This window comes from Scyliorhinus canicula, unplaced genomic scaffold (genome assembly GCF_902713615.1).
Source record: "Scyliorhinus canicula unplaced genomic scaffold, sScyCan1.1, whole genome shotgun sequence".
Lineage (NCBI taxonomy): Eukaryota > Metazoa > Chordata > Chondrichthyes > Carcharhiniformes > Scyliorhinidae > Scyliorhinus > Scyliorhinus canicula.
The window spans coordinates 221,964-235,709 of record NW_024055476.1 but is presented as its reverse complement, the minus strand read 5'-3'; the positions used below and the strand labels follow the sequence as shown (position 1 = coordinate 235,709).

Sequence of the window (13,746 nt, the reverse complement as noted above, 5' to 3'; positions counted from 1 at the left end):
AAAAACGGTCTTCCTGATGGAGAAATAGGAAAAGCTAGTGTGGGAATCCAGGCTCAAAGTTGATTTACAATTACCCCTCCTTTCTTCTACATGAACGGTATTTAGGCTGCAGCATTTTACACACCAAAACACAAAGAGGTCAAATATAAGAAACACATAATTGTCAATTCTTAAACTCAACTCAAGCATTGAATAACGGAACAAATATTGTGTAAAGTCGGTTGCTTTTTTCTGTAGGATTTCAGAATGCTGCATTAATAATAGAAGAGAGCATTTCGCCGTTAGAGATTTGCTGAACAAATTCTTCAGTTCAATATAGGTTCTTCTACTGGCTTGTAAGTTTAGACATCTGTTTTAAAGAAATAGACGTGTTCTTGTAAGAAGTGACATGGCCTCTCAGCCGAACCATGCGAAGCTGCAACAATGATGTGGAGATGCCGGCGTTGGACTGGGGTGAGCACAGTAAGAAGTCTTACAACACCAGGTTAAAGTCCAACAGGTTTGTTTCAAACACGAGCTTTCGGAGCACGGCTCCTTCTTCAGGTGACCTGTTGGACTTTAACCTGGTGTTGTAAGCTGCAACAAGGCAGTTGAGTTGAAGGTGACACAGGTCCGTTGGAGTCTGCGCTGCCAGCTGTTTCTGTAGTGTAGTGGTTATCACATCCGCTTTACACGCGAATGGTTCCCGGTTCGAAACCGGGCAGAAACATCTGGTGTTTCCAGTTTAGTGTGTCGCAAAATATTACCTCAATCTCGTAACTGGTCTTCATCATCGAGGAATAACAAAAGCCTATAACTGCTGTGGGCCAGTGGCGCAATGGATAACGCGTCTGACTACGAATCAGGAGATTCCAGGTTCGACTCCTGGCTGGCTCGCAGTTCCTAGTTTTGGAGTCCCCTTTAGTTCAGTGATTTGGACAGCTGGTTCCCGATGCAGAGCAAAGTGAGCAGACATCATCAATTCTCGTTTCAGCTGTGGTTACTTATGAAAGCCCTGCCCTCTCAATTTAACCATGATGTGGAGATGCCGGCGTTGGACTGGGGTGAGCACAGTAAGAAGTCTTACAACACCAGATTAAAGTCCAACAGGTTTGTTTCAAACACGAGCTTTCGGAGCACGGCTCCTTCTTCAGGTGAAATGTATACTGCTATACTGCTCTCAATTTAACTTCAAGCAAAACATAACTTATCTCCAGTTCAGCAAAGTTCAATATATGATCCTTTGATAAGTTGAGACATCAGTTTTAAAGAAACGGCTTCTTCCAATAAGTTACATGGCCTCTCAGCGGAACCGTTAGAAGCTGCAACAATACATTGAAGTTCAACATTGCACAGGGCCACTGATTGTGATGCTCTCAGCGGTTTCTGTAGTGTAGTGGTTATCACATTCGCCTAACACGCGAAAGGTCCCCGGGTCGAAACCGGGCAGAAACATGGCGTGCTTCTGTTTTTATGTGACCAATGTTTGCACTAAATACGTTTCTTCCTCAATCTTGCACGTTCGAGGAACATGAGATTTGGTCTCGCGTGAGATATTAAAATTCCTGCAACAAAGTCAGAAATACTGAATATTCAAGACGCCGGCGGCAGAAAAGCCACATTTTGCCACAATTCGGATATCAGCAGTTTGTTCATCCACCACAGAATCTATCGGATGCAGATCAAAATATTTAATCACCATTTCAAACATGTCTAAATGTACGATAGAAGCAACTTACTGCGTATGCGTCAATGGGGAACAAAAACAGAAAACACAGGACAGTCTCAGCAGGTCTGACAGCCTCTGTGGAGAGAGATGGCAAGTGTCGTTTCGAGTCTGGGTGACTCTTTGTCGAAGCCGGACAACTGGATCTTTGGTTAGGTTCAGATTGGCGGTGCGTGGGGGGAGAGCGACAGACGGCCAGCGATGGGTGGAGAATAACAAGAATGTGTTGGGCTGAAAGAAAAAGGGAATGTAAATGTTTCTAATCAGTGTTAAGAATGGTGCTGATAGAGGCGATTAGAAGATTAGAATGTGTTAATGGCAGAGGACAATGAGGAACAAGGGCGGATTTCCCAAGAGGGATGCGATTGTCTAGGGGAATGGGGAGGGGGAGACAATGGGAGAGGAAGACATATCAATGGAAGCAATGAAAATAGGTTGATGGAAATAAACATGTGGTGAAGTGGGAAGAGTGATTTCACGGTGCGAAGTTGTTGACCGTACTGTAAAATCCGCAAGGATTTCACCTGTTGCACTTGTAAACCAACCTTCTGTGACTCATGCACTAGCACACCCAAGTCTCTCTGAACAGCGGCATGCTTTAATATTTTATCGTTTAAATAATAATCCCGTTTGCTGTTATTCCTACCAAAATGGATAACCTCACATTTGTCAACATTGTATCCATCTGCCAGACCCGAGCCCATTCACTTAACCTATCCAAATCCCTCTGCAGACTTCCAGTATCCTCTGCACTTTTCGCTTTACCACTCATCTTAGTGTCATCTGCAAACGTGGACACATTGCCCTTGGTCCCCAACTCCAAATCATCAATGTAAATTGTGAACAATTGTGGGCCCAACACGGATCCCTGAGGGACACCACTAGCTACTAATTGCCAACCAGAGAAACACCCATTTATCCCAACTCTTTGCTTTCTATTAATTAACCAATCCTCTATCCATGCTACTACTTTACCCTTAATGCCATGCATCTTTATCTTATGCAGCAACCTTTTGTGTGGCACCTTGTCAAAGGCTTTCTGGAAATCCAGATATACCACATCCATCGGCTCCCCGTTATCTACTGCACTGGTAGTGTCCTCAAAAAATTCCACTAAATTAGTTAGGCATGACCTGCCTTTAACGAACCCATGCTGCTTCTGCCCAATGGGACAATTTCTATCCAGATGCCTCGCAATTTCTTCCTTGATGATAGATTCCAGCATCTTCCCTATTACCGAAGTTAAACTCACTGGCCTATAATTTCCTGCTTTCTGCCTACCTCCTTTTTTAAACAGTGGCGTCACGTTTGCTAATTTCCAATCCACCGGGACCACCCCAGAGTCTAGTGAATTTCGGTAAATTATCACTAGTGCATCTGCAATTTCCCTAGCCATCTCTTTTAGCACTCTGGGATGCATTCCATCAGGGCCAGGAGACTTGTCTACCTTTAGCCCCATTAGCTTGCCCATCACTCCCTCCTTAGTGATAACAATCCTCTCAAGGTCCTCACCTGTCATAGCCTCATTTCTATCAGTCGCTGGCATGTTATTTGTGTCTTCCACTGTGAAGACCGACCCAAAAAACCTGTTCAGTTCCTCAGCCATTTCCTCAATATAGGTTCTTCTACTGGCTTGTAAGTTTAGACATCTGTTTTAAAGAAATAGACGTGTTCTTGTCAGAAGTGACATGGCCTCTCAGCCGAACCATGCGAAGCTGCAACAAGGCAGTTGAGTTGAAGGTGACACAGGTCCGTTGGAGTCTGCGCTGCCAGCTGTTTCTGTAGTGTAGTGGTTATCACATTCGCTTTACACGCGAATGGTCCCCGGTTCGAAACCGGGCAGAAACATCTGGTGTTTCCAGTTTAGTCTGTGGCAAAATATTACCTCAATCTCGTAACTGGTCTTCATCATCGAGGAATAACAAAAGCATATAACTGCTGTGGGCCAGTGGCGCAATGGATAACGCGTTTAACTACGAATCAGGAGATTCCAGGTTCGACTCCTGGTTGGCTCGCAGTTTCTAGTTTTGGCGTCCCCTTTCGTTCAGTGGGTTGGACAGCTGGTTCCCGATGCAGAGCAAAGTGAGCAGGGCATCATCAATTCTCGTTTCAGCTGTGGTTACTTATGAAAGCCCTGCCCTCTCAATTTAACTTCAAGCAAAACATAACTTATCTCCAGTTCAGCAAAGTTCAATATATGATCCTTTGATGAGTTGAGACATCAGTTTTAAAGAAACGGCTTCTTCCAATAAGTTACATGGCCTCTCAGCGGAACCATCAGAAGCTGCAACAATATATTGAAGTTCAACATTGCACAGGGCCACTGATTGTGATACTCCCAGCGGTTTCTGTAGTGTAGTGGTTATCACATTCGCCTAACACGCGAAAGGTCCCTGGTTCGAAACCGGGCAGAAACATGGCGTGCTTCTGATTTTGTGTGACGAATGTTTGCACTAAATACATTTCTTCCTGAATCTCGCACGTTCGAGGAACAGAAGATTTGGTCTCGCATGAGATATTAAAATTCCTGCAACAAAGTCAGAAATACTGAATTTTCAAGACGCCGGGGGAAGAAAAGCCTTTACTATTTTGCCACAATTCGGATATCAGCAGTTTGTTCATCCACCACAGAATCTATCGGATGCAGATGAACATATTTAATCACCATTTCAAACATGTCTAAATGTACGATAAAAGCAACTTACTGCGTATGCGTCAATGGGGAACAAAAACAGAAAACAGGACAGTCTCAGCAGGTCTGACAGCCTCTGTGGAGAGAGATGGCAAGTGTCGTTTCGAGTCTGGGTGACTCTTTGTCGAAGCCGGACAACTGGATCTTTGGTTAGCTTTAGATTGGCGGTGCGTGGGGGGAGGGCGACAGACGGCCAGCGATGGGTGGAGAATAACAAGAATGTGTTGTGCTGAAAGAAAAAGGGAATGTAAATGTTTCTAATCAGTGTTAACAACGGTGCTGATAGAGGCGATTAGAATGTGTTAATGGCAGAGGACAATGAGGAACAAGGGGCGGATTTCCCAAGACGGATGCGATTGGTTTGGGGAATGGGGAGGGGGAGACAATGGGAGAGGAAGACATATCAATGGAAGCAATGAAAATAGGTTGATGGAAATAAACATGTGGTGAAGTGGGAAGAGTGATTTCACGGTGCAAAGTTGTTGACCGTACTGTAAAATCAGCAAGGCTGTCCCGTGCCTATTCGGAGGATGGAGTGCTGCTCCTCGGCGTTGTGCTGAGCTACATGGGAACATAGCAGCAGGCCATGATCGGACATGTGGACATGAGAGCAGGACAGTGAGTTCAAATAGCAAGCGACAGGAGAGTCTACCACCACTTTGTCGATGGAGCGAAGGTGTTTTGCAAAGCGGTCACCCAGTCGGCATTTAGTCTCTCCAATGCAGAGTAGATGGCATTGGGATCAGCAAATGCAGCGGGCCAGATTGAAGGATGTCTGAAAGTAATGTGTACTCAAAAGGACAGACACAAACGATACTGTAACTGACTTAGAGGAAATGCCAGAGACTTAACTGAACCAGCTTTGGGAAAGAAAAAATGGTCTTCCTGATGGAGAAACGGGAAAAGCCAGTGTGGGAATCCAGGCTCAAAGGTGACTTGCAATTACCCCTCCTTTCTTCTCCGTGAACGCTATTTAGACTGCAGCATTTTACACACCAAAACAGAAAGAGGTCAAATATAAGAAACACATAATTGTCAATTCTTAAACTCAACTCAAGCATTGAATAACGAAACAAATATTGTGTAAAGTCGGTTGCTTTTTTCTGTAGGATTTCAGAATGCTGCATTAATAATAGAAGAGAGCATTTCGCCTTTAGAGATTTTCTGAACAAATTCTTCAGTTCAATATAGGTTCTTCTACTGGCTTGTAAGTTTAGACATCTGTTTTAAAGAAATAGACGTGTTCTTGTAAGAAGTGACATGGCCTCTCAGCCGAACCATGCGAAGCTGCAACAAGGCAGTTGAGTTGAGGGTGACAAAGGTCCGTTGGAATCTGCGCTGCCAGCTGTTTCTGTAGTGTAGTGGTTATCACATTCGCTTTACACGCGAATGGTCCCCGGTTCAAAACCGGGCAGAAACATCTGGTGTTTCCAGTTTAGTCTGTCGCAAAATGTGACCTCAATCTCGTAACTGGTCTTCATCATCGAGGAATAACAAAAGCCTATAACTGCTGTGGGCCAGTGGCGCAATGGATAACGCGTCTTACTACGAATCAGGAGATTCCAGGTTCGACTCCTGGCTGGCTCGCAGTTGCTAGTTTTGGCGTCCCCTTTAGTTCAGTGGGTTGGACAGCTGGTTCCCGATGCAGAGCAAAGTGAGCAGGGCATCATCAATTCTCGTTTCTGCTGTGGTTACTTATGAAAGCCCTGCCCTCTCAATTTAACTTCAAGCAAAACATAACTTATCTCCAGTTCAGCAAAGTTCCAGATATGATCCTTTGATGAGTTGAGACATCAGTTTTAAAGAAACGGCTTCTTCCAATAAGTTACATGGCCTCTCAGCGGAACCGTTAGAAGCTGCAACAATACATTGAAGTTCAACATTGCACACGGCCACTGACTGTGATGCTTCCAGTGGTTTCTGTAGTGTAGTGGTTATCACATTCGCCTAACATGCGAAAAGTCCCCGGTTCGAAACCGGGCAGAAACATGGCGTGCTTCTGAATTTGTGTGACGAATGTTTGCACTAAATACATTTCTTCCTGAATCTCGCACGTTCGAGGAACATGAGATTTGGTCTCGCATGAGATATTAAAATTCCTGCAACAAAGTCAGAAATACTGAATTTTCAAGACGCCGGGGGAAGAAAATTGTTTTGCCACAATTCGGATATCAGCAGTTTGTTCATCCACCACAGAATCTATCGGATGCAGATGAACATATTTAATCACCATTTCAAACATGTCTAAATGTACGATAAAAGCAACTTACTGCGTATGCGTCAATGGGGAACAAAAACAGAAAACACAGGACAGTCTCAGCAGGTCTGACAGCCTCTGTGGATGAGATGGCAAGTGTCGTTTCGAGTCTGGGTGACTCTTTGTCGAAGCCGGACAACTGGATCTTTGGTTAGGTTTAGATTGGCGGTGCGTGGGGGGAGAGCGACAGACGGCCAGCGATGGGTGGAGAATAACAAGAATGTGTTGTGCTGAAAGAAAAAGGGAATGTAAATGTTTCTAATCAGTGTTAAGAACGGTGCTGATAGAGGCGATTAGAATGTGTTAATGGCAGAGGACAATGAGGAACAAGGGGCGGATTTCCCAAGACGGATGCGATTGGCTTGGGGAATGGGGAGGGGAGATAATGGGAGAGGAAGACATATCAATGGAAGCAATGAAAATAGGTTGATGGAAATAAACATGTGGTGAAGTGGGAAGAGTGATTTCACGGTGCGAAGTTGTTGACCGTACTGTAAAATCCGCAAGGCTGTACCGTGCCTATTCGGAGGATGCGGTGCTGCTCCTCGGCATTGTGCTGAGCTACATGGGAACATAGCAGCAGGCCATGATCGGACATGTGGACATGAGAGTAGGACAGTGAGTTCAAATAGCAAGCGACAGGAGAGTCTACCACCAGTTTGTCGATGGAGCGAAGGTGTTTTGCAAAGCGGTCACCCAGTCGGCATTTAGTCTCTCCAATGCAGAGTAGATGGCATTGGGATCAGCAAATGCAGCGGGCCAGATTGAAGGATGTCTGAAAGTAATGTGTACTCAAAAGGACAGACACAAACGATACTGTAACTGACTTAGAGGAAATGCCAGTGACTTAACTGAACCAGCTTTGGGAAAGAAAAAACGGTCTTCCTGATGGAGAAACAGGAAAAGCCAGTGTGGGAATCCAGGCTCAAAGTTGACTTACAATTACCCCTCCTTTCTTCTACATGAACGGTATTTAGGCTGCAGCATTTTACACACCAAAACACAAAGTGGTTGTCACATTCGCCTAACACGCGAAAAGTCCCCGGTTCGAAACCGTGCAGAAACATCGTGTTCTTCTCATTTTGTGTGACGAATGTTTGCACAAAATACCTTTCTTCCTCAATCTCGCACGTTCGAGGAACATCAGATTTGGTCTCGCATGAGACATTAAAATTCCTGCAACAAAGTCAGAAATGCGGAATATTCAAGACGCCAGGGGAAGAAAGTCGATTTAACATCTGGATTGGATTGGATTGGATTTGTTTATTGTGACATGTACCGAGGTACAGTGTAAAGTATTTTTCTGCAAGCAGCTCAACAGATCATTCAGTACATGGGAAGAAAAGGGAATTAAACAGAATTCAAGAAAACACATGAGAATACATAATAGGGCAACACAAGGTACACAATGTAACTACATAAGCACCGGCATCGGATGAAGCATACAGGGTGTAGTGTTAATGAGGTCAGTCAATAAGAGGGTCATTTAGGAGTCTGGTGACAGTGGGGAAGAAGCTGTTTTTGAGTCTGTTCGTGCGTGTTCTCAGACTTCTGAATCTCCTGCCCGATGGATGAAGTTGAAAAAGTGAGTAAGCCGGGTGGGAGGGATCCTTGATTATGCTGCCCGCTTTCCCCCGGCAGCGGGAAGTGTAGATGGAGTCCATGGATTGGAGGTAGGTTTGTGTGATGGACTGGGCGGTATTCACGACTCTCTGAAGTTCCTTGCGGTCCTGGGCCGAGCAGTTGCCATACCAGGCTGTGATGCAGCCCGATAGGATGCTCTCTATAGTCCATCTGTAAAAGTTGGTAAGGGTTAATGTGGACATGCCGAATTTCTTTAGTTTCCTGAGGAAGTATAGGCGCTGTTGTGCTTTCTTGGTGATAGCGTCGACGTGAGTGGACCAGGATAGATTTTTGGTGATGTGCACCCCTAGGAATTTGAAACTGCTCACCATCTCCACCTCGGCTCCGTTGATGCTGACTGGGGTTTGTACAGTACTTTGCTTCCTGAAGTCGATGACCAGCTCTTTAGTTTTGCTGGTATTGAGGGAGAGATTGTTGGCGTCACACCACTCCACTAGGTTCTCTGTCTCCCTCATGTATTCGGATTCGTCGTTATTCGAGATCCGGCCCACTATGGTCGTATCGTCATCAAACTTGGAGATGGAGTTGGAACCAAGTTTTGCCACGCAGTCGTGTGTGTACAGGGAGTAGAGTAGGGGGCTAAGCACGCAGCCTTGCGGGGCACTGGTATTGAGGACTATTGTGGAGGAGGTGTTGGTGTTCATTCTTACTGACTGTGGTCTGTTGGTGAGAAAGTCAGGGATCAGAGTGGAGAGCCAAGTCCTAGGTTTTGGAGCTTTGATATGAGCTTGGCTGGGATTATGGTGTTGAAGGCGGAGCTGTAGTCAATAAATAGGAGTCTGATGTAGGAGTCTAAACTGAATTATTTTGTGCCCAATAATTGTGCAAACTTTTCTCACACGAAATGCTCAATATTTCTGCCCGGTTTCGAACCGGGAATCTTCACTCGCACACACAGAGGGGAAGATGTCATTTTAACCTGCACTTTCGCGTGTGAGGCGAATGTGATAACCGCTACACTACAGAAACCGCTGACAATCAATGGACGTGCGGAATGTACAACCTCACTGTGTTGCTGCAGATTCTGATGGTCTGTTTGAGAGGCCAGGTCCCTTGTTGCAGACGACAGCTGTTTCTTAAATTAACAGATGTTCAACATATAAAGCCGTGAGATGTAGAAATTATATCGAAATTAACATAAGTTATATTTTGCTTAATGTCGGTCTTAAATTTGTGCTCTTTGGTCTCGTTTAGGGATTTTCAATCAATGCCTATGGGAGTGGTCGTGGGTTTAAATCCAGGACAGGCTCTTTACTCAAGGTCAGGGATTATGAATTGTTTGCGATGCTGACAGCGGGGTTGATTTACATTGGCCCACTCTGAAAAAGATTTCTCAGGACTCGGGGTGTTTAAGTCGTTTCTCTCCCCACAGATGATGCTCGAGAAAGACAGTGTCTGAGCCGGAGTGCGTTTGGATAAAATTGATGCTCCAGATCTGTGTTAACCACAGGGGCGTGACCCATCTAATCCACAGAGCCAAAGTGGAGAATTGAATTGACTGAAATAAGTACAATACATCGTCGGTATAAGTGCAGGTTAAAATGACATCTTCCCCTCTGTGTGTGCGAGTGAGGATTCCCGCTGAGTAACAGAATCTCCATTGCTTAGAGTTGGAACACACGGGTATTGAAAGCGGAAATCATTGCTTAAAAATTCAACTGAACTGACAGTAAAAACTCGCAGACTGTGTTCTATAAAATGAAATGGAATTTATACCCCTGAAAAGAACATCTGACTCAGTACCTAGATGCTCACACTTTCTACCAATATCCTCTAACCAGCTTCATCCAACTCGAGCATATCCTTCCAACCCCTCCTGCCTCCTTGGCCCCTTGAATGCATCAATTCGCCTCTGTCACTACCTGTAATGGACATTTCCATATTCTAACCTCTACTAGGTGAAGACATTTCTCGTGAATTCCCGGATCTGCAATTGATCCGAGAGGCAGCTTGATTTCTATTTGAGTGTCTCAGAGTTCCGGGGAGTATATTTTGTCTGATACTTCTACTCCCTCCTTCCTGGAACACATTGTTTGGTGAAGTTGTTGACATGGCAGACTGGGAGAAAATGAATGTTCCACATTCTGCACTTTCCTTTGTTTTAATAAATTTAAAGTACACAATTCATTTTGATTTCAATCCAGGGGAAAATTAACGTGGCCAATCCACCTACCCTGTACATCTTTGTACTCGTGGGGGTGAGATCCACACAGACACGGGGAGAACGCTGAAACTGAACATGGACAGTGACCCGAGACCGAGGATCAAACGCGGCTCCTCAGCACCGTGAGGTAGCAGTGCTAACCACTGCGCCACCGTGACGCTCCCATTCTGCGCTTTCCTGACACGGGGTAGAAGGAGAGAGAGGTTCCGAGATACAGAGGAAAGAGATTGGCACACAGGCATACTTAACGATTGAAAGAGCCAGACAAACATCGAGAAGAACAAAGGACGCAGAAAAAGACAGACAGTGCGATATAGAGAAAGAGTTAGTCACTGAGCTGACACTAATACTGAGTGTTAGCCAATTGCTGACAGGGAGCACATGTGTTCACTTGCATGATCAGCAGCAATGAGAAGCCAGCCAATCCTACCATTGGGCCACGCCCCTTAGTTACCCAATAAATGAAATCTGCCTTTGAATTTCCTTTTTCATGTCAGACTATAAGAGTTAACATGTTTTAACAATTCTGTGACTTCTGTGAAATTCTAAAGCAGCAACCATGTTGTCTCGATGTTCTTTTCTAATACTGTTGGTCTTGCTGCCCGGTGAGTCTATGTTCAAATGGTCATTGTCTGTTCCCAGCGTTCGCTCCCAGATATTTAATAGATTCTGTAATTTGTTGCAGGAACAAATGGCAAAGATGAAGTGTTCCAGGATCCCGCTGAATTAACAGTTCTGGAAGGACGGGCAATAACACTGGGCTGCAGCTACTCGACAACTGGTGCTCCAACTCTGTTCTGGTACATCCAGTCTCCCGGAGAAGCTCCGAAATATTTATTCAAGATATATAGCTCAGGAGCTACGTCTCAAGATTTGCCAACCAGGTTCTCGGCTATTTTAAACAAAGAAAACAAAACGGTTCCTTTAAATATCGCCGCGGCGCTTCTCTCCGACACCGCCGTGTATTTCTGTGCCTTGCAGCCCACACTGATGCAGAGAAATAGCGGAGCCTGTACAAAAACCCCAGCGTGAGAGTTCCAGTTATTGTCAGCAGAGGGCGCGCTCGCACTGAAAACATAAACAATAACTGAGCCTGTGAGGGTCATGATTAAGATATGAGAACAAAACACAACACCCAACAATAACGTAAGCAGCAGCTGAGGAATGTTATTAGTTCGATTTTTAACTTGCAGCTATACTGTAAATTAATTTCAAAAATTAATTTGTGGTGCGTTCACACACTTTCTGCCTTTTTCTGATATTGTCCTGTCTTTCGGAATCAATGTGAAATCCTTTCCCCATTCACGCTCTCAGTTTCTGGGTCTCTTCGACCACAGCCGGCACATAGTGTCTATTTGGCTCGAGTAATTTGCTGGTAACAAGCCAAAAGCTCAGAATTACCTCAATGTTTATTTACAAATGTTTATTTGAATGTTTTCTAACACAATTCACAGCCTAATTCTTCCGCCTGACAATAACCAGATGGCCGGGGCCATTCCTACCCCGTGCCTAACAGTGAAACCTGTATTCTTATAAGGATACTGACTAGATCTCTATTCGGGTTGTTTAGATTCACTGACAGCCAGTTCCCCAAGTCCAGATGCTAAAGCACCATTGGGCTGCGGTGGAACACCGGTCAGCTCTGCAAAAAGCTACAGTTTGTAACACAGTCGCTGGAAACGTCCCTTAGTCGCCAGATAAGTGAAATCTGTTTCTGATCTGCGTTTAATAACAAGGATTCTTTTTCCGCTGAAGTCTACATTAGACACCGTGTACTCTCCAGGGCCGTTTCTGATAATGGCCGTGCTGCTTGGTAAGACTATGTTCAAAGGGACATTGTTTATTCCATGTGTTAGAATCCACCCCAGACTCTGACACAGCCTGTGTTCTTTTGCCGCAACAAGTAACACAGACTCACTACTCCTGGGTCGCCTCTGTTGGAACATCAATATTCAGGGTAAGCTCCGAAATTGCTGTGGTGATATAACTCGGATCATGGAGATAAGTCTCAGGGTTTCCTAGACCGGCTTTCTGTTCAGGTGGACAATGATAAAGACATCAATGCAAATGTGTCTTACATAAACCTGTCAGTTTTGTTCACTGCGAGCACGGAAATAGACTTTCGCAGTTAGAGGCGTCAAAAACACTCAGCCGAGAAGAAAGGAGGTCTTTGTACGACTTCTTGTCTTGTATCAGACACTGTGCCTCTCTGAACAGTAATAAACCGCTCCGTCTCCACATTCAGGGCGCCTATGTTCAGGTAACCAGACTTTGTAGACTAATCATCAGTCGCCAGATATCGTCCTGAGATTTTATCTTTCTTCAGTACTGCTACTTTGTAAATTATGCAAATTGGAGGATGTGCCTGTTTCTGCCGATACCACTGCATGGTGTTTATACCCTGATCTGTATACTCGCAAATTAACTGCGCCGAACGCTCTTCTAACACAGTTAATGTCACTGGAGACTGAGTCAATGCACATAATCCCCCTGTGAAAGTCGATGAACAAAAGAGCCCGAGATTAAATAGAGTCAAGCGAAACGTGTGTCTATCGAGACGTAAGTGTGTAAACTCTCATTTGCCAAGCTACACATAACATGTATATATCTTATCGTTAACGATATTAATGTTGAGTGCAAACTATTTGCGATCAATATGCTAAACTGTCACGATGAACCTAATCGTATACTGACCGTCCCAGAGCGTCGCCAGTATTATTAGAAACATGTCTCATTAAATTTCTCAGTGAATGGGAATGAAATGAGTCAGAGAATGAGAAAGAGCGAGGGATCCCGGGCTCTGTTCAACTCATTGTTCCAGCCACACACCGCAGGGGGCCAGGCCTATTGTGACATCACTCAGGATACCATCATGATTCGACTTTAACCAGGTTGTTGTCAGACTTCTTACTGCTCGCCCAGTCCGACGCCAGCATCTCACGTCACTATTGGCTTTGGCATTGATCTCACGTGACTTTCTAATTAGCATACTGCTGCCTGCCTCCCTCTGCTGACGGATTCTCTTCAATCCAATGTATAACTACTGAGTGGGTTTATTGAAATACACATCAAAACACAAATGTCAAATATTGTCGAGAAACCTAAATAGAAGGTAACTAAACGCAATCTTCATTTTTCTGCACAAAGAATCAGCTGTCCCACCCACTGATTAAAGCGCACACCAAAACTCTGAATTCCGAGCCAGGCAGAAGTGGAACCTGGAATTCGTAGTCAGACGCGTTATCCTTTGCGACACTGGGCCACAGCGGTGCACGTCATTGGCT

General features: G+C 44.8%; 8 non-coding genes across 8 annotated transcripts; all 8 read left to right on the top strand.

The window, feature by feature from the left end:
- The first annotated feature begins 636 nt into the window (after positions 1-636).
- trnav-uac lies at positions 637-709 on the top strand. The gene has a single exon. It is a non-coding gene; the product is annotated as a tRNA-Val (tRNA).
- Positions 710-803: 94 nt separating this feature from the next.
- trnar-acg lies at positions 804-876 on the top strand. The gene has a single exon. It is a non-coding gene; the product is annotated as a tRNA-Arg (tRNA).
- Positions 877-1,361: 485 nt separating this feature from the next.
- trnav-aac lies at positions 1,362-1,434 on the top strand. The gene has a single exon. It is a non-coding gene; the product is annotated as a tRNA-Val (tRNA).
- Positions 1,435-3,480: 2,046 nt separating this feature from the next.
- On the top strand, positions 3,481-3,553 carry trnav-uac. The gene has a single exon. It is a non-coding gene; the product is annotated as a tRNA-Val (tRNA).
- A 496-nt stretch (positions 3,554-4,049) lies between these two features.
- Positions 4,050-4,122, top strand: trnav-aac. The gene has a single exon. It is a non-coding gene; the product is annotated as a tRNA-Val (tRNA).
- Positions 4,123-5,744: 1,622 nt separating this feature from the next.
- On the top strand, positions 5,745-5,817 carry trnav-uac. The gene has a single exon. It is a non-coding gene; the product is annotated as a tRNA-Val (tRNA).
- Positions 5,818-5,911: 94 nt separating this feature from the next.
- Positions 5,912-5,984, top strand: trnar-acg. Its single transcript has one exon. It is a non-coding gene; the product is annotated as a tRNA-Arg (tRNA).
- Positions 5,985-6,313: 329 nt separating this feature from the next.
- trnav-aac lies at positions 6,314-6,386 on the top strand. The gene has a single exon. It is a non-coding gene; the product is annotated as a tRNA-Val (tRNA).
- The last annotated feature ends 7,360 nt before the right edge of the window (positions 6,387-13,746 follow it).